Genomic DNA, 19553 nt, shown 5'->3' on the forward strand with positions numbered 1-19553 from the left:
CTATAATAATGGTCTGAATGTAGTTTATATTGAATTTTAATGAACAAATTGGAAACACTAAATTATAACTTACTATGTGTCAATTACTGTGATATGTTCTCCTGTCACAAATAGAAAAGTTAGGGAAGTTATTGTATTCAAGGAATTAACATTCTAACAGAAGCAATGTGGAGCTAAGTTCATTTCAATGCCATGTGGCCACCATTATTCCAAATTTAATCAATAATGGATCTACCTAGAGACCTAAAGTTCCTAGCTACCCAACAACTGTCTTGTTTAGCTAAATTTAGGGTAGAGAATGCAAGCCTGGCAAATGAACAGTTTAACAATCTTCATTTAATCCAGATACATATTTAGCAAACTTTAATAGTCATAGTATCTTTGTGATTCAAAGGGGAAATGGGGTTCTATCATATTCCAGACCACTTGCTGATTGATTGCTTTTAAGGCCCCTTCTACCCTATCATTGTGAATATTCTCAGCAATAATAATCAGGTATAAGGACAATGATCCAGAAGATCTAGGCTCATAATCTGACTCTCAAATTGAATTGAAAGTGTGATGTAAATCGAAGTCACCATCATCATGGTGTGCTGGAGGAACTATAGGCTGAGGAAAATGCAGATAAACTACATTCTTTTAAATGATAAACTACCTTAAATTGAATACTTTGAGCATTTATGTTCTTTCTTAGTATTTTATTACCAACAATCCTTCAGAAGGAGAATGGAGAAGAGGGAAGAGATAGATAGATAGATAGACAAATAGAGAGATTAGATTGACTTATAGATTTATTGATATGTGAATACATCTATTTGTCTCTCTGTCTTTCTGTCTATTGATGGAGGAAGGTCTAGATCTGTATTTTAATGGCCATTGCATAGCAGAGGGTCTGACACATAATATCTGCTTAATAAAATCTTATTGGTTGGCTGCCTGATTGCTTGGGAACTCATGGTTTGGAAAATCCTTTTATGAATGCAGAGTGATAACCACTCTGCAATATATAAATGTAGAGGTCCTTTGAAGTTAATTATTTTATCCATGAATAGACAGTGAGAGGCAGGGCTTATGCACAGATGTTCCAAACTCTAAGGCCTCCTCATGTTATTCTTGCATTCATCATGTCATTTTAGCTTAACAATAAGTTCTAGCCACACAAAATGTCATTCATATTTCCCCCCACGTTAAATCATCTATAAACTACATAAGTTTTATAAGAATACAAGTAAATTTATATGAGTATTTCATTTAGCTTCTCATTCTAGTGATATAAATTTTCAAGAGATATCTTGTAATTATTCTGCTGAACTTTTTTTCCCCCTAAATGAAGATAATGTAATCAGCTTCATCAAAAGGATAAATGTTTCTTTCTATACTTCTTTTGGGATCTGCCTGTTATGGAAATTAAATCACTCAATCATTATGTGCGTCCCTTAGATAAGAGGCAACACATGATTATGTTTATAGAATGATACATCTGGTCTGATTCGAATTAACTACCCATCAGTGACTATAAATTGTTATGTAATTTTATTTGATTGGCAAAAGCATTTTACATCAGCTTAAGCAATGTTGCTGCAAATGTGCCTAGATTCCCAAAACATTTTCTTTTACAAACTAAGTGAAAAGAATCTGATATTTATTATTCTCATCACATTAGAATGTCCTTTCAGAGTCAAATTACTAATTTTACCACAGGTTAAAAAGCTAGTTTTCTAAATCTGACATTTAGAGGATTTGATCATTTTTAAAGATGGTTTGGCATATGTCAAGCTTTGATGGAGAACAGTTTGAAAGAGTTGAATCGCCTCCATTATAAGTTCATGCTTTCTGACCTCAGCTGGTACCTTCATGCTGTTTATCAATGTCTTTCTTCTTCTTTAGCTGATTCTTCATTTGGTACCTGCAGTAGCCCTTTGTGCTTCTCATACTCTCATCAATTCCAGAATTCTGTATTCACCACTCCCACTTTTAGCTGATGGACTTGTTTTTCTATTTAGGTGAAAAATTAAGTTATTCAACTTCCCATATCACTGTTTAATAACAGTTAACAGTTATATAGAGCCTACTATGTGCCTAGTACTGTAATAAATGCTTGCTTTTGTTCTTATTTAATTCTGAAAACAGCTGTTATTTCCCCCAATTTAATAGAGGCAAACAGTGGTAAGGTGACTTGCTTAGAGTAACACAGCTACTAAGTGTCTAAGGTTAGATTCAAAGTCAGGTTTTTCTAACTATAGGCCAGTGCTTCATCAACTCTCCTACCTTGAAATCTCAAAAATATTTCTTTATATTCACAGTAAAAGGAAACAAGTGGAAAAGAAATTCTTATGATATACAAGTCCCTGAGCTAAAATTTCTTACTCCAACCACCCAAATCTGATCCTCACAGATCTTCTTCTTCCCCTACAGAGTTGAGGCTACTTTCTTTTCTATTCTATCTAAATCTCCCCAAACTTAATGTATCTACCTTATCTATATTATACACAAGAGAAATGTTAGATCACTCTCTTCCTTGCTGTACAGATGAACAGATAGCTTTGAATCTATAGAGTCTTCTCCACTTACCCAAATCTGTTGAACTTGCACTGATAATTCACCAACCATCTCCTCCTTTCAGGACAGGGTTAGTCCAAGAATGTGTCAGTCTCCCAAAGCACTCTGGGAAAATTCTTCCTTACCCACAAGTCCATCTAAGATTCCATTCAGATTTTTTAAAGAAATCTAGCTTATAAATCTCTTATGCATCTATCGATAACCTATGTTACTTAACTCTATTTCCTAATGAACTCTTACTTAATTAATAAATAATTCTTAATTAATAAATGATTCTCTACACAGATTAGAAATATACAAACTTGAAAGCAAAATTTGTAACTGGCAAATTAGAGTAAAGACAAGCTTTTTGCAAAAGATCTTTATTGTACTTATGAGAACTGTTAAGACACTTTACACGAAGATTTAGAGCCCCTGTAGGTTTCCTCCTGCAATTAATTATTTATTTCTTTGTGGATGAATTTGGTGATGGTTGGAAGATTGCTAATTCTGCCATAACATAATTAAAACCTTGTACCCTGGAGTATCTGTATCAGAGATGAGAAATATCCTTGATAGTATAAAGTTCAAACTGTGTTGCCAACGGTAGATAAGGAAAACTTACCTTCACTAGGACCATCATGGGGACTTTGAAAGGTGCAATTAGTTTCATTAATGTAAATGCTGACTCCTTGGAGAAAGAGTTGTCATTTCCCTTCACATTCTGTTTTGCAAGAATGAATTTGGTGATAAGCCTTAATTACCCTTTAACATTCCTCACAACCGTCTGTTACTAACTGTACCAGTTTCAAAATTATTCTCAGTTCAAAAGAATTGCTAAAATAATTATCATAAATTTCTTATTAACTTAAAATGAGGAAGACTAATAAAATTATTTGGAAAGAAGAAGTTATGTTTTCCTCATTCCCTTTAAAAACTTGCTGGCTACCTATCTAAGGCCATTGGAATGATGATAATGCAGAGGAAGGAGAAGTGATATTGGAATTGGGTGATTAATCAATAATATGATCAGATAAAAAAGAATGTAAAAATTACCTGAACATTTCCTGTTCATTTGCTATTTACTTTCCCAATGAGATAATTATTAGAAATATCATACTAACTTATGGTGAAAATATTAATAGAAAGGTAATCAGTCATCTGTTACCAAACTGACTGAATAATTCCCTGACTTCCTTTAAAGATTCCTTGCTATCATAAAGATAAACAAATTACTCAAAACTACTAGATTAATAATTAAGTTTATGGAAACATCTGGTCCATTTAAGCATTTAATTTACATACTGAATTACAAATTCTTAATATTCACTATCACTATATTTTCCCAAATTGGAATATTTTCCACTTCTCTGTAAACACAATACTATGTCTTCAATTATTTTAGCTTTTCCCTTAGGCTCTGTTTCTCTCCCCATCTTCCTGCCTATGTCCTTTGAGTCTCATGCCTTCCTCTTTATTACAGTTTTCCCAAATTTGGGAATTCTGCTCATTAGTTTCTTTTTTGCTTTCTTTTATCTTTCACCTACTTATTTTAATATTTCCTGCTCATATAAATAGTAAAGTGAAATTCATCTTTTTCTCTTCCTCTTTGGCTTGTTTTATTGGGTAGTTTTCATAATTTTTATTTTCTGCATTTTATTTTTCTAAAAGATATCATTATCTTCAATTTTAACTTGTTTTTCTATATGTTTTAGACTCATTACTTAATTCATGGACCTCATACTTATTTAGTCTTTTTAGTCTTTGTACTTTGAACACTTCTATGAAGCCTATTTTAGATATCCCTTCCAAAATATTTTCTAAGTTGTTGCCTTGTATATCTTATCTACCCCACCATACAAGTTTCTGTTGTGCTTCACTCTTATAAATTCTAATTCCTACAGGTGATGGATAATATTTTTTCTCATGGTAGAAAATGTCCTATGTTCCTGATTTTGCAGTTAGGTCATTAACTTTTAAGTTCTTCTTTGTCATTTCCCTCCCATTTGCCATAAGGTCAGAGGGTCCACAGCCTCCCACTCATCTGAGAGTAAATTGCCTTTTGATTCCTCTTCTCCTGAGAGAGCATGAATGGTCTCTCTAAGCAAAAAATTTCTTCAGGTTATGCCCATTTGAAGGTCCTAAACTCCTTTTATTATATCTCTCTCTTAATCTTGTGGGAGTATTCATCAGTGGCAACCCTTTCCTACCCCTGAAAGATTATTTGAACCTTTCTTTTTTTCCACCTTTCAGTTACTCCCTTTGCCTCCATCAACATTCTCTTGTATGGTCTCTCCTTTTTTTAAGAGACTAAAAGTATTATTTTTCCTTCATCCTTAGCCACTGACTTGATTAGAACACTTCTCTAATCCCTTCTATCTCTTTCTCCCCCCACCTGCATGTTTTATCCTTCCTCCTGTTCTGCAATTTAATTCAACAAGGTACATGAATTAATCTGTAGGTAGAGTGTCCTTCCACTTATTTCATTATATTTCAGGCTTTTCCCTTCATTATTTCTTCTACTTGGCTTCTGTTTTTATTATTGTGATCTGGTGTACATTTAGAAAGACATGGTTTGTCTTCTTGATTTGCCTGTTATTTTGCTTTTATGGTCCTTGGTCTCTATTTTATCCTTTCCTTTTTTGTTTGTTTCCTGGGGAGTTTGAGAAGCAAATGATTACTTCAAGTTTAACTTTATAGGAATACTACAGATGCCTCTTTTTATTTCATATCCATTTTTTATTTTTTATTAATGATTAGGTTCACATTTTTAGGATGGGACACTATGGTATATATTCCAAATTCTTTTGCTCTATAAAAACATATTCCATTTCTTCCTATGTTTTCTTGTGTGTGTGTGTGTGTGTGTTATAGTCATGTTATTTGAATTTCTGTTCTTTTATATTTGAATGTCTCTTCTGTCTACATAGAGAATTTGTTATGTTTTCTACTGAACTCCTGAACTGGTTCAGACAGCTTCTTTTAAAGAGAATTTTCTCCTATGTCACCTCCCCTAAGTTCTCACATCTACCAATCACAGTAGACATTTTCCAAAGGACAGACCATTCTTAATTCACACCTAAGTAGACTTAAACTTTTGATTAAGTTCACACCTGAAAAAACCTCTGAGTAAGTTCTCACCTCTTTGCTCCTTGTAAATTCACAAGTTGCCTGACTTTTATAGGTACTTAGCACCCTTTTGTATTAGATCTAAAAATAGGCACAGCTTAAGAACTTTTGCATTACTATAAGTATGGGTTTAAGTATTTTTCATTGTTCAGAAAGGAGTGTCTTCCCCTAAAGCAGGCTTAAGTAGGGGTGGAGTAGAGGTCTCACATGCCTGATCTAAGAGGTCTCACATTCCTGATCTAAGTTCCTTCATTGTTTAAAATGGGTATGGTCTTAACCAAACCTTATGAAGTAGAGTCTGAGAATTTTTTAGGTTCACAAATGGAAAAGGACTTACTTTTTCCAAGATATTTTAGCAGACTTTTTTGTAGTGGCAAAGAGTTGGAAATAGAGGGATTGTCCCTTATTCAAGGAATGGATGAACAACTTGTGGCATAGGGTTGCAATGGAATATTACTATTGTGTGATAAGAAATGATGAAAAGGATGTTTTCAGAAAAATCTGAAAAGGCTTGATGAACTGATGGGAAATGAAGTAAGCAGAACATGGGGAACAATGAATATAGTAACAAAAATATTATATAATGATCAATTGTGAAGGACTCAACTACAATCAGCAAAGCCAGTTTACAAGATAACCAGAAGGGACTCATGATGAAAATTCAGTTGTCAGCCAAATAATGAACTGTTGAATTCTGAGTACAGATCAAAACATGCCATCTTCCACTTTATTTCCTTCATGATATTTTTATTGTATGAATGTACTATTGTACCTTAGATTATTAATTGTCTTTAAGTGGGGGCAGTAGAGAGGGAAAATCTGAATCTTAAAATATCTGAAAACAATTGTTGAAAAATCTATATGTAACTAAAAAAAATAAACAATTAAAGAATTTTGTGAATGAAACATGCAACTGAAAAATTCCTAATAATGCTAGTTGTAGTTTAATTCATAGTTTTGTTTGTTTTGCTTCTATGTTTGCTTTGGTTTTTGGATTTTTTCTGTATATATAATAACTGATATTCCTATGTGGAAATATACTTTGTGAATCTTTGAGGGAAAATTACATTTTTATCTGTATTTATCATTCAGTCATGCAGTCATGTCAGATTTTTTGTGACCCCATGGACCATACTGTCTATGGGTTTTTCTTGGCAAAGATATATTATTTGGCCAGTTCCTTTTTCAGTGAATTAAGATTAGCAGAGTTTATGTGATTTATGTAGGGTCACAGAGCTTATAAATATCTGAGGTCAGATCTTGAATTCAGGTTTTCCTCACCAATCCCAGTGCTCTATCCATAAGATTTCAGCAGCCCTATATACTCTAAGTCACAAAATATCCTTTTTTGTTTTTCATAGGATCACACACACAAACACACACACACAGAAGGACAGAGAGAGAGAGAGAAAGAGAGAGAGAGAAAGAGAGAGAGAGAGAGACAGAGAGAGAGAGAGAGAGAGAGAGAGAGAGAGAGAGAGAGAGAGAGAGAGACAGAGAGAGAGAGAAAGAGAGAGGGAGAATACAATCCCAAAGAAGTTAAATAACTTACCCCAAAGTCATACAGGCTATAGGCAAAAAGAAAGTTCAAATTTATGTCCTTGGACTCTAAATTCAGTACTGTCGACTGCACTAAGCTGACTCTTATATGCTAATATGGTGAAAATTATCAATCCTGTGTGTCATGAGACTCATTGGGCCATTGTTGATAGACTTTTTGCCTTGCAAACCATGAAGTGCTAGATCTGAGCCTTAACTTTTTTGACAAATAATGTCTGTGTGAATCCAGACAAGCAGCTTAATCCCTCAGTGACCTAAGCAACTCTCAAACACTAAGAGGTAGAATGGTTGATGAACTGAATTTTTATATTTTCCTTGCCAGATTCTTATGCCAGAAAAGTTGTAGGTATATCCCTCTTCCAAAACAACAACAACAAAAAGAAGTAATTTGAAATAATTCCGTTGATCAGAATATTTAGTCAAATAGCAGACACTTTTCTCATACTATTCTAGGTTTGCAAGAAATTAATAGATAATATTCAGTGGCAGAAAGAGTCTTGGATTTTAAATTAGAAGAACTAAATTTGAAAGACTTAGAAACTACAAAAAGCATTATCCTTAGAAGGTGTTGTCTACATTACATATTACTTATAATATCTAATATATATCTTTTCAGAACAAGGGATATTTTGGGTAAAATGGTAAGTATTCTCTAATTAAATAAAAGATCTGTTCTATTGATATCTACCTGTGTATTCAAATGAAAAAATTGTCTTTTAGAATAAATTTCTATAACCTTACTCAAGATCACTTTGTTTTTTTGTGTAATCTTTATTAGTGCTCCTTGATATCTGAATTATCTCTTTTTGGCTTCTTATAAAATTTTCTCCTTAGCTTAGAAGCTCTTGAATTTGGCAATTACATTCTGGGCGTTGTCTTTTGGGGATTTAGTGTAGAGGATGTTCTATGAACTCTTTCAATGTCTATATTTCCCCCTTGTTCAAGAACATTAGAGCAGTTTTCTTGGATGATTTCTTGTAGTATGATGTCATGATTTCTGTTTATTTCTGGGTTTTCAGGTAGACCAATGATTCTCAAATTGTCTCCTTAAGACTAGTTTCCCTGATCTGTCATCTTGCCAGTAAGATATTTTATATTCTATTTTGTCAGTCTTTTGACTTTGCTTTATTAATTCTTACTGTTTTGTAAGATCATTGGCTTCTAATTGCCTAATTCTGGTCTTTAAGGACTGGTTTTCTGCTATAATCTTTTGATTTTCTGCCACAATCTTTTGAATTTCTTTTTCGGTTTGGTCTATCCTGCTTTTTGTGGCTTCCAGCTGTTTCTCCAATTGGGAGTTCTTGTCCTTTAAACTGTTATTTTCTCTTTGAACTATTTCCCACTTTTCTTGCCAGAATAATTACATCTTTTTTATAAGCTCCGATTTAAATTCTTCAAGAGCTTGTGACCAATTTCCATTTTTTTTGTGGGGGAGAAGGTTTGGATGCATTTATTTGTATGTCCTCTTATTCTATTTCCACTGTAGTCTGGATTTTTCCTCCACAAAAATTATCCAGGGTTAAAGTATTCTTCTTATTTTTCTTGGTGTTGGGAAGTTGTTGTTTTTTTGTTTTTATTTTTTTTTTCCTGGGCATTGTTTGCTATCACTCTGGTGGCTTTTCCTTCCCTTTCTAGTCAGAAGTCTGAGTGAAAAGGGCAGGCTCTATGTGTATGGAGCTAAGGAGTGAGGTTTTTGCCTAAGGCCACCTCTTGAATCTCTGCAGCTAGTACTGTTTACTGCCCTTCTCTGAGCTATATCCATGGGAGTGCCCAAGGTCTGTGCTCTTCAGCCTGCTGGGATCTCAGGTCTAGCTGTTCTCAGGGGTAGATCTTTGGTAGTCTTAGTCAGCTGCCAAGGACCTTGAGGCTCCCCTCACTCACTCTAGAGCTGCCCCTCACTCACTCACTGATTCTAGCACACTGTCTCTGCCTCTGTCTCTGTAGGCTGTTGATCAGTTCACATTTTGGTGGAAGCTATTTTAGCCCATTATAGTGTGGAAATGCCTAAATCCCACATACCTTCAATGCTGCACCCTACTGTAGAGTCCCTTTGTTCGTATGAATTTAGTTTTTTTTGTCCATTTGAAGTAGTATATATTGGTAGGTTGTGAGAAGAGGAAGAGTCCTGCATCTAGACTGCCACCATGTTTACCCAGAAGTCCCACATTGATTTAAAAAAATATATTTTAAATCTACATATCTTCACTACCCTCTCTTTTTTTCTGAATTGAAATATTTTATTTAATTAATTAATTTTGAATATTTTTCCATGGTTATATGATTCATGTTTTTTTGCTATCCCCCACCCTGCCCTGTAGCTGATGTGTAATTCCACTGGGTTTTACTTGTGTCATTTACTATCCTCTCTTTTGAAATATAAGTATATCACCTAATGTTTAGGCATGATACACTTGTGTGGAAAGGAAATTAGACTGACAGTTTGTGGGGGAAGGGGCCAACTGGGAGTGGCAGTGGGGTCTTGTGACTAGCACTTCCTTCCTGCCATGTGGGGATTGCTTCCCTGTGTGAGAGGAGAGAGGAGCTTGTTCATCCCAGTCTGCAGTGGCATGCTCTTCTTGGTTCAGCTGGAAGACAGAGACTTCTTAAGGTCAGATTTGTTCTTGTTTGCTTTCTATCTACTGCTAAGATTCTAAAAAAGACAAAACTGGACTGATATAGAGTGGACGGGAGTGGGAGAACCCTCTGCCAGCCTCTGGGGCCTGGCCTCAGGTCTGGTGGAGGGTTCTCTCACTCCCGTCTACTCTCGTTTGTCTAATTCAGAATCTTAGCAGTACACAGAAAGCAACAAGGTCTGACCTTCAGAGATGAATGGGCCTGAATCTTCAGGCTGAACCAAGAAGAGCATGCCACTCCAGACTGACTGAACAAATTCCTCTTTCCTCCCACCAAGAAGCAAGTCCCACGGGGCAGGAAGGTAGAGCTAGTCACAAGACCCCACTGCCACTCCCAGTTGGCCCCTTCCCCCACAAACTGTCAGTCTAATTTTCTTTCCACACTTGCCATGAATTTGAGAGCACTTCTGTCCTCACCATTGCTCCCTAGGGATAGATTATAGAGAGCTTGGTTTCCTTGAGGTCAGCCAACAAGAGCAAATGGCAAAAATACTCATGGCACCCCTTCCAGGTGGCCAAAAGAAAGTCCTACTCCATCTTGTAAGGGATGATGTTTGTCACCTTATACTTAAACTTATGGGTCATTTAGATGAGAGGGGGAAAATAGCAGGGACACGCTTATTAATTCTCAGTCTCTGGTTCCTTATGTGTTTCTTCTTTCAAGGAATAATAGTGGGTTAGGGTCATGTGTGTACAAAGATCATCTAAGGTCTGGGTGACCATGCTTTCTAGGTCCTGTTTTCAGAATCAAATCCTATATTTCTCCCATTAAAAAGTACCCATGAATTTTTAGTAGAAATGAGTTTTCTGGATTTGGAGGTCAAGATGACATCAGACTGAAGTACTAATGCAGCTGGTATAGAACAAGTGACCCATAAGCCAAAATATAGTCACTAGATACTTCATTAACAACATATGATAACAAACATAATAAAGATGATTGGATTTTAGTACTAGAAAGAGCCTCATAAGTGATTTCTTTCAATCCTTCATTTTGCAGAGGAAGAAATTAAGACATGGTGACTTGTCTAAGGTCACTTGGATAATTTGTTTTATTGATTTACATAATTGATGCTGATAATGACTATAATAATGAGAGAGATAATTGTGGTGGTGATAATTTACATTTACATAGCATTACATGGCTGCAAAAGACTGTAAATCATTTGAGTCTCAGTACATCCTTCTAGTTAGGGACCACAAACTACAAACATTATTATTCTTCTTTTATGGGTAAGGAAAACTGAGCCTTATAGAAATTTAAGTGTTAAACCAAAGAAAACATGGCTGGGAAGTGGTGAGATGAGGACATTGAAATAAGTCTTTTGATCCCAAGTGCATTACTTTTGCATTTACTAAGGACAGACTGTCCAATGAACATTTAAATTATAGTCAAAGATTGACTTCATTTCTGTAACCTTCTATATATTTTAATGATTTCCATAAGTATTTTTTTAATTGTGTAGCAGGGTTTATAGACACCTGGCACAAAAGTTTTAGATTCAAGTGTTTCCTCTAAGACACACTGTCTATATGACCCTAGATAAGTCACTTATCCTAAGTAACTCCCTTAAGACAGTTTATTGAAAAAATAAATATGAGGGTGTTAGCCTAGCGGTACCACATCTCAAACTGTATTATAAAGCAGCAACCATCAAAATAATCTGATAGTGACTAGGAAATAGAGTAATGGATCAGTGGAATAGATTAGGCACTCAACATGCAGTAGTAAATGACTTTAGTAATCTAACGTTAATAACCTAATTTAATAATCTAAACCCAAATATCTAAGCTAATGAAAGAAATACTCTGTATTTGACAAAAATTCCTGGGAAAACTAGAAGACAATATTGCAAAAACTAGGCACGAACATATGCCAAGGTAAAATCAAACAGGATACATGATTTAGAAATAAAAGGTGAAAACCATGAACAAATTAGAGGAGCATATCATAGTTTACCTGTCAGATCTAGATGTAAGAGAAAATCAATGCCCAAAGATAACATAAAGAGAATTATGAGATATAAAATAGATGACTTTGACTAAATTAAAATTTTTTGAACAAACAAAACCAATGCAAATGAAGTGAGAAGGAAAGCAACAAATTGGGGGGAAATTTTATTGCAAATGTCTCTGAAAAAGGTCTCATTTCTCAAATATATAGAGAATGGAGTCAAATGCACAATACAAAGCATTACCCAATTGTTAAGTGGCCAAGGATATGAAGTTTATTCTTAAATGAAGAAATTAAGACTTTCTTTAGTTATATGAAAAAAATGCTCCAAATCACTATTTGTTAAAGAAATGCAAAATAAAAAAACTCTGAGGTGCTCCCTGATATCTATCAGACTGACAAATATGTCAAAAAGGAAAACAAAAAAAGATAGAGAGGATGTGGAAAAAATGGCACCCTGATACATTTTTGGTGGAACTGTGACCTCATACAATTGTTTTGGAGAGCAGTTTGGAAGTATGTCCAAAAGGCCTTCAAATTTTGCATATCCTTTGACCTATCCATACCACTACTAGGTTTGTATCCCAAAGAAATCAAAGAGGGAGAAAGGACCATCCTGTTAGCAAAGAACCGGAACCTGAAGTAATATCCATTATTGAGGAATGGCTTAACAAAATGTAGTATATGATTGAAGTGGAATACTATTTTGCCATAAGGAAAGATGAACAGGATGATTAGAAAAAACAAACAAACCCCTCAAAAGACTTATATGAAGTGAAGCAAAGTGAACCAGGAGAACATTATACAGAGTAACAGCAAAAAAGAATGAAGATCAATGTTGAATGACAACTTTTATCAGAGATGCAAGAATCTAGGACAACTCCAGGGCCTCAAGATTAAAAAGGTTATCTGCTGACATAGAAGAACTGATAGATTTTTGAATTCAGAATAAATCATTCATTTTATTTCTTCTGAATTGTGAATTTTTTCTTTTCATATTACCTGCCACCTTGGAAAGGGGAGTGGGGTGAGAAGCAGGAAGAGAATATGGATCACAAAATGTTATAGAATGATTTTTTAAAAATTGTAATGACATGTAAAGTGGGAAAAATGAAGAACTTAAAATAAAGTATTAATTACAGAAAAGGTGTCAAACAGCTTTGAAAGAAAAAGTTTTCTCTTCTGGGAAGTACCACTAAAATTATTTTTCATATATCTTCATATAGCCTCTCCTAAATGCCTGTATTTTCAATGAAAAATACATTAACTAAGATGTCAAAGTGCAAAAAACACATGATTTAAAAATTTACATATATCCAAATACTTAGAGGTAAAAAAGGCTGTTTTTCTCCTATCCTAGACAACAACACTGGCACATATGATCAGAAAAATAATATTTGGGGAAAATTTCTCTATTTGTTACCCAGATGATCAAAATAAATGAGCTGTTAGAATGGAGTTCCTAAAACATATCAGCTTCTATGGGCTATAGAAAAATTAGCATTTTAAAATTGCTATCAGACTTCTTTCTGTACTTAGTAAAAGCCATCAACATCAATGCAGAGCTGCTGAAAGCAACTGATGTGTATCTGTATTGACAAAATCTTCTCTCTCCCCTCTGGCTTTCCTCTTCATTGTTTTCTTGGCATTCCTGCTGGTTTTGCATGAAGGATTTCCGAAATATTGACTCAATTTGTGTCAATCTGCATTTTCACACATCCTTGAACAGCATGTACGTTTTCCCCCCAGTCCATTGTAGAAGCTGTCATTCTCATTTACTCTATCTCTAGAAAGCAGGGGCTCCATACAGTAAACATCACAGTTAATAACAAAAAATATGCTCTTCATGCTCATGAGTTCCCCTTCCCCTCACAGAAAAAGGACTTTTCTTGAAACTTCATTATCATTTTCTAGTTAATTTCTTTAGCAATTATGAGGAATATTATTAATCTATAATGAACCAAAAATGGATGTTTCAAAGTTCAACAGATATTATGACAATTCAAACACATGAGGTAAGAGCATTAAGGAAGTATTTAGATCCTTTAGTGACCCCTTACTTACATTCAAAAGATTAACATATTGATGACCTATTATTATGCAAAATTATTTTCAATTGTAATATAATTGGCATGTTCATTTATTTTTTAAATCTAATAAAACAAAGATGGTGAATTGACACAGTATAATTAGGAAAACCTGACTGACAAGAAATGCTACCAATCGAATGTAAACTCACTGAGGCCAAGGGCTGTTTATTTCTTTAGTAAAACACACACATGTTATTTATTTAACATTCTTTTCTTCTTAAATTTTGAGTTCCAGATTCACTCCTTCCATTTCTTCCAACTCTCTGATGAAATAAATGATGCATCAATAATATATACACATATGGGAAATCATGTGTAAAAGGGAATTCGTAATCCCTTGTTCTAATTGAACTGGGGAGTGGGCAGAGAGCCAGGCCCAAAGATAAGAGTTTCAGTCTGGTAAGCTAGGTTGAAAAGTTATTAGTGAGACTCTCTCAAATGACAATTTTTAGGTAGTTTATAGGTTGATAAATGAAGATTTAGGTAGCTTTAGGTAGTACTATGGTAGGTAGTTAAATCTCTCCTATCTTTCTATCTTTACTATTTTTCTCAATTAAAACAAAATTTTGTTAAACTGCTCTCCTATCTTTGTTAAGCTCCCAATTTTAATTCAAAACATATTTCCATATTGGTCATATTACCAAAAAAAGCAGAAAAATTATATTTCAATTTTCACTTTGTGTTCATCAGTTCACTACAGGTAGATTGCATTTTTTTCATCATCACAGATTTGGAATTGTCTTGGGAACATGGTATTGATCTGAATAGTCAAGTCTTTCACTGATGATCATCATTATAGTTTTCTGTTACTGTGCACAATAATCTTCCAATTCTTCCCTCTTCACTTTGCATAATTTCATATAGAATTTGCCAATTAAAAAAAAATTCCCTCTTCTTTTCTTATAAGACTGTGACTCCATCACAATCATATGCCATCACATTTTCAGCCATTGCCCAATAGATGAATATATGCTCAATTGCTCATTATTTGCCATGGTAAAACCACAGAAAGAGTTGCTATATTTTGTATATATTTTTCCTTTTTCTTTGATCTCTTTGGGGTGTAGACATAGTAATGGTATTCATGCATCAAAGGCTATGTACAGTTTTGTAACCTTTTAGACATACTTCCAGATTCTTCTCTAGAATGGTTGGAACAGTTCATTATTCCACTAATAGTTAAGGTATTCATTTATTAATTTTCCTTCATTCTCCCCTAATATTTGTCATTTCTGACACATGTGAGGTAGTACCTCAGAGTTGCTTTAATTTGCATTTCTATAATCAAAGCTGATTTAGAGCACTTTATATAAGTGCAGACAACTTTGATTTCTTCCTCTGAAAAGTGCCTATTCATACACCTTGATCATTTATCAGTTGGATAATGACTCCCTTTTTTATAAATTGGACAAATTTCTCTATTTTCTAAATTAGTTCTTTATCAGAAAAAAAAATCTTTCTGTAATAGTATTTTATTACCTATGGTATCTTTTAGCAAAATATGATTTCCTTCATTATCTTTTTTAACTGGGTCCATTTTTGCTTCATCTCTGTCTGAGATCATGATTGCTATCCCTGACTTTTTCATTTTTTCTGATGCATAATAGATTTTCTCCATACCTCTATTTTACCTTTATGTGTGTCTTTGTTTCAAGTAAGTTACTTATACAGAAGTCATTGCTGAATCATCGTTTTTCAAACTATTCTGCTATCTACTTCCATTTTATGGGTGTGTTCATCCCATTCACATTCGCAGTTAACAATTGCTAACTTCCATCCTATTTTCTTCTGTTTTTCTTTCTTTCTCTTGTTTTTATCCTTTCCTTTCTCAAAAGTTTGTTTTGTTTCTATCTATTGCCTCCCTTAATCTGTTCTCTCTTTTATCATCCTTCCCCAGTATCTCTTATCTTCCTTTCAATTATTTCCCAATGAGATAAGATATGGTTCTATTTTCATTTGACTGTGCATATATGTTCTACTGCTGCCAATTAGAGTGAAATTCAAGCATTATTTGCCACTCTCTCTATCTCCCCCCTACAGTATAAAGAACTTCTTTGAATGCCTCTTTTATGCGAGAAAAATATCCCTATTCTGACTCTCCCTTCTCCTTCTCTGAATGCAACTTTCTTTATCACCCTTCATTTTTGGAGATCATCCCAACATAATCAACATACATCCATGCTCTCTGTCAGCGGACTCTTTCTAACTCTCTTAATAGTGACAAAGTTCTTAGGAGTTAAATGGGTCATTTTCTCATATAGGAGTGCAAACAATTTAAATTTATTGGGTCCTTTATGATTACTCTTTCATATTTCCTATATATCCTTCTCTTAAGTTTTCTGTTTAGATATCATATTTTATATTCAGCTCTGGTTTTTCTTAAGAAATATTTCAGTCTTCTATTTCATTAAATGTCATTTTCCTCCAAATGATTATACATAGTTTTGATGGATAGGTTATTCTTTTTAAAAAATATTTTTATTTTTATTTTAAATAATATTTTATTTCCCCTATTAAATGTAAAAAACAATTTTAACACTAATTATTTTAAGTTTTGAGTTATAAATTCTCTCCTTTATTCTGACCCTCTTTACTTCCCTGTTCCTCTTCATCTTAGAACTGTGATCCATAACTATTTATGGGAAATAGATTTTTCCAGTCAGTGCCAGCTGTATCCAGGGGAAGCAAAGTTTCACATGTAATCTTTCTGACCAGTTCAAGGCCTATTGCTGAAGATCCCTATAATGCTCTATGCCTGAACCCACCTTGGTGTCATAAACATTTCCTGGAGTGTTCTTAGACTTTTCCTCAGTTTTCTTAGGCTAAAAAAGTCTCTTTTGCTGACTCTACTATTCTAAAATTAGATTAGAGTTGAAAAAGGATTTTTTAGAGAAGAATTTTGGCAGAATTCCTCTTGTGTTCATGCCTATACTCTATCATCTTGGAACTCCATCACTCCCCACTGAGGGCTATTTCAATGTTGTCTTTGTATTTATAGCAACCAGCACCTTCTACCATATAGCAGTAATGTCATAAATCTTGTTGCTTAATACTTCTAAGGAATGCCACAATTAATAATTGCAAAACCATTAAAAAGTCATTGAACCTCTCCATGGGTCTCAATGACTCAGCAACTTTCTAAGATGACAGATTACAGGTGAATAGCTAATTTAACTCAGTTAAAAGTATTTATTTCATTGTAAGTTTCCCACTGCAATTGTTGGTTTGGGAGAGGGAGAAGGAGGGAAATTGAAAATTAAATTAAATTAAAATTTTTATTAAAAGGTATAATATTTATAGGGGAAATGGGAGGGATTTGATTGAACAGGGGATAAGGAAGGTTTTATAACAGGGAATGGAGGAGTTGAAGGGAGAGAGGGAAAATGGCTGCTGGTGAGGTAAAAGGAGAGAGATGCCCCTTGCTGAGAGGCTATTTTTGAAAAATGGGATTCTTGAGAAATGGGCCACTTATGATAGCGAGAGGGGATGTCTTCTCTATATAATGATGTTGCAGATACCCCAGAGCAGGTAAGCATGGGCCCTCCTGAGGGACAAGCCTCCCCCCAGACTTAGTCACCCAGCAGGAGTCCACTAAGGACTATTTATAGTTAACTGGCTGTCCTGAGGTTCAGCTTCCTCTATGTCCCCTGAAATGTTAGCCTTCTTCTCTGACTGTGACATCCAATAAAGATAATTTTTAATAACAAGTTGGATTCGGAGGGTATCAGGGAAGAGGGAAGAGGGATTCCCTAGAGGAGATTTGAGTCTCTCTCAGCATTTGAGCTGAGGTCAGGCCTCACAGGCTGGTGTAGAGTTTCTCTGATTCCTATCCATGTTATATCTGTGCTAGCTTTCTTAATTTCAAAAGTCTTAGCAGTAGACAGGGAGAGGAAGAAAAGGTTCTGACTTTCAGAGCTGGTTGGGCCTGTCTCTAAAGGCTGACACCCCTTGAGATGGGCCTTACAATTCAAACTGTTTCCTTTAAGTCCTTTTGTCAATGGCATAATCACAGGAATCCAGGGAGAGCAGACAGTTGGAAAATTCAGGAAAATAGAGGCATTTCTATCCAGAGAGAGGGAGAAGCTCCTTCCACCTCCAGGGCCATGAAGGAAGTGCCAAGTCACAAGACCAACTGCCACTCGCAGTTGCCCCTTCCTCCACCAACTGTCCATCTTGTTAATATCTTCTCTCTAACATCCCATTGCTGTTTGTTCCAACTCATTGGCAGAAAGTCCAGAACTTGGTTTAGTTTTCCTTTCCACAAAGGTAATCAAGATATACCTGATCCTGGATGTTTATCAAAGCTTTTTTGAGATAAAAAACCAAATTTTTGTCTACTACATATGAAGTATAAGTGATATTTGGTTTCAAGGTCAGAGGAATAAGCCTCAAATATTAGTTTTATGATGTCTGAGTAATTACTTGCAGTCATCTTTTGCTTTCCAGATAGATCATATTATCAATTTATTGTGGTTGGACTTGAATATTTAATTGGTGGTCTCCAGGGATTTAATTACTAAATTCCAAAAATGAATTACTAAAGTAAATGGAACTACTGGTAGTGTATTTACAATACAGGGAAGATCTTAATGAAGATAGAAAAAGGAAGAGAGAGAGAGAGAGAGAGAGAGAGAGAGAGAGAGAGAGAGAGAGAGAGAGAGAGAGAGAGAGAGAGAGAGAGAGAGAGAGAGAGAGAGAAAGCTATGGCTTCCTCAGAGCCAGGTAGAAATTCTAAGCCCCAGCCAGGGGAAAAGGAATATCAAGATGATGGGCCCAGTCACCTCCAGAAAGGCAAGGAAACTAAGTCAGCCTTTCACTCACCATTGTGCCTGTCTAAAAGGAAAACAGTCTGAGGTCTCCTGCATGAGTTCCTCCAGGGGTCCAGTTCCACAGCCAAGTGTCTTCACTCCAAGTCTGAGTGTCTATCTTCCAGTCTCTCCTCAAGTGTCTGTCTTCCAGGCTAACTCTGACTTCTTCTTCCAGTCTCTCCTCTGAGTGATTCTTCTTCACTCCAAGCCCAAGTAACTGATCCAGTCCAGCTCTGAGTGACTGAATCTTGATCTATCAATGTCCCTGTGTGCCTCTGTTTTCTCTATTTAACGACCTTTTATTTTGTGTCAATTACCCTAAATTTTTATGTTTATCAATCACAGCAGATGCTCCTTTCCAGGACTACCCACTCAAGATATGAAATAGCAACTAACTACACCTTTTGTAATTAGTTAAAACCTTTTTGGTTAGTTCACACCTTTTTGTAGTTAGTTCACACCCTTTTGTAGTTAAAATGGGTAGATCTACTTTAAATACTGAGTTATCACTTTTGGTATTAAAATCTAAAAATTGACAGGGGATTATAATTTTATCTTCCCAATAAAGGAAGAACTAAGTACCTTCATTGTTACAATCAGGAGATAGTCAAATCCAATCTTCACAATACCATATTCCTATGTAATGATTACTACTTATATATAAACTGTAGCACTCCACTTAGAAAACAGCAAGGTTGTGACTGCCTGTATTCCAGTACATTAATAACACTATGCTTACTCAGATTTTTATTTGAATGGCATATATGCTTTGATTCACATTTAATATTCTGGGCTTGACTGCAGAGAGAGAAAGAGAATTCTTTTCAAAGTTTATAGAACT

The sequence above is a fragment of the Monodelphis domestica genome, chromosome 3 (genome assembly GCF_027887165.1).
Source record: "Monodelphis domestica isolate mMonDom1 chromosome 3, mMonDom1.pri, whole genome shotgun sequence".
NCBI lineage: Eukaryota > Metazoa > Chordata > Mammalia > Didelphimorphia > Didelphidae > Monodelphis > Monodelphis domestica.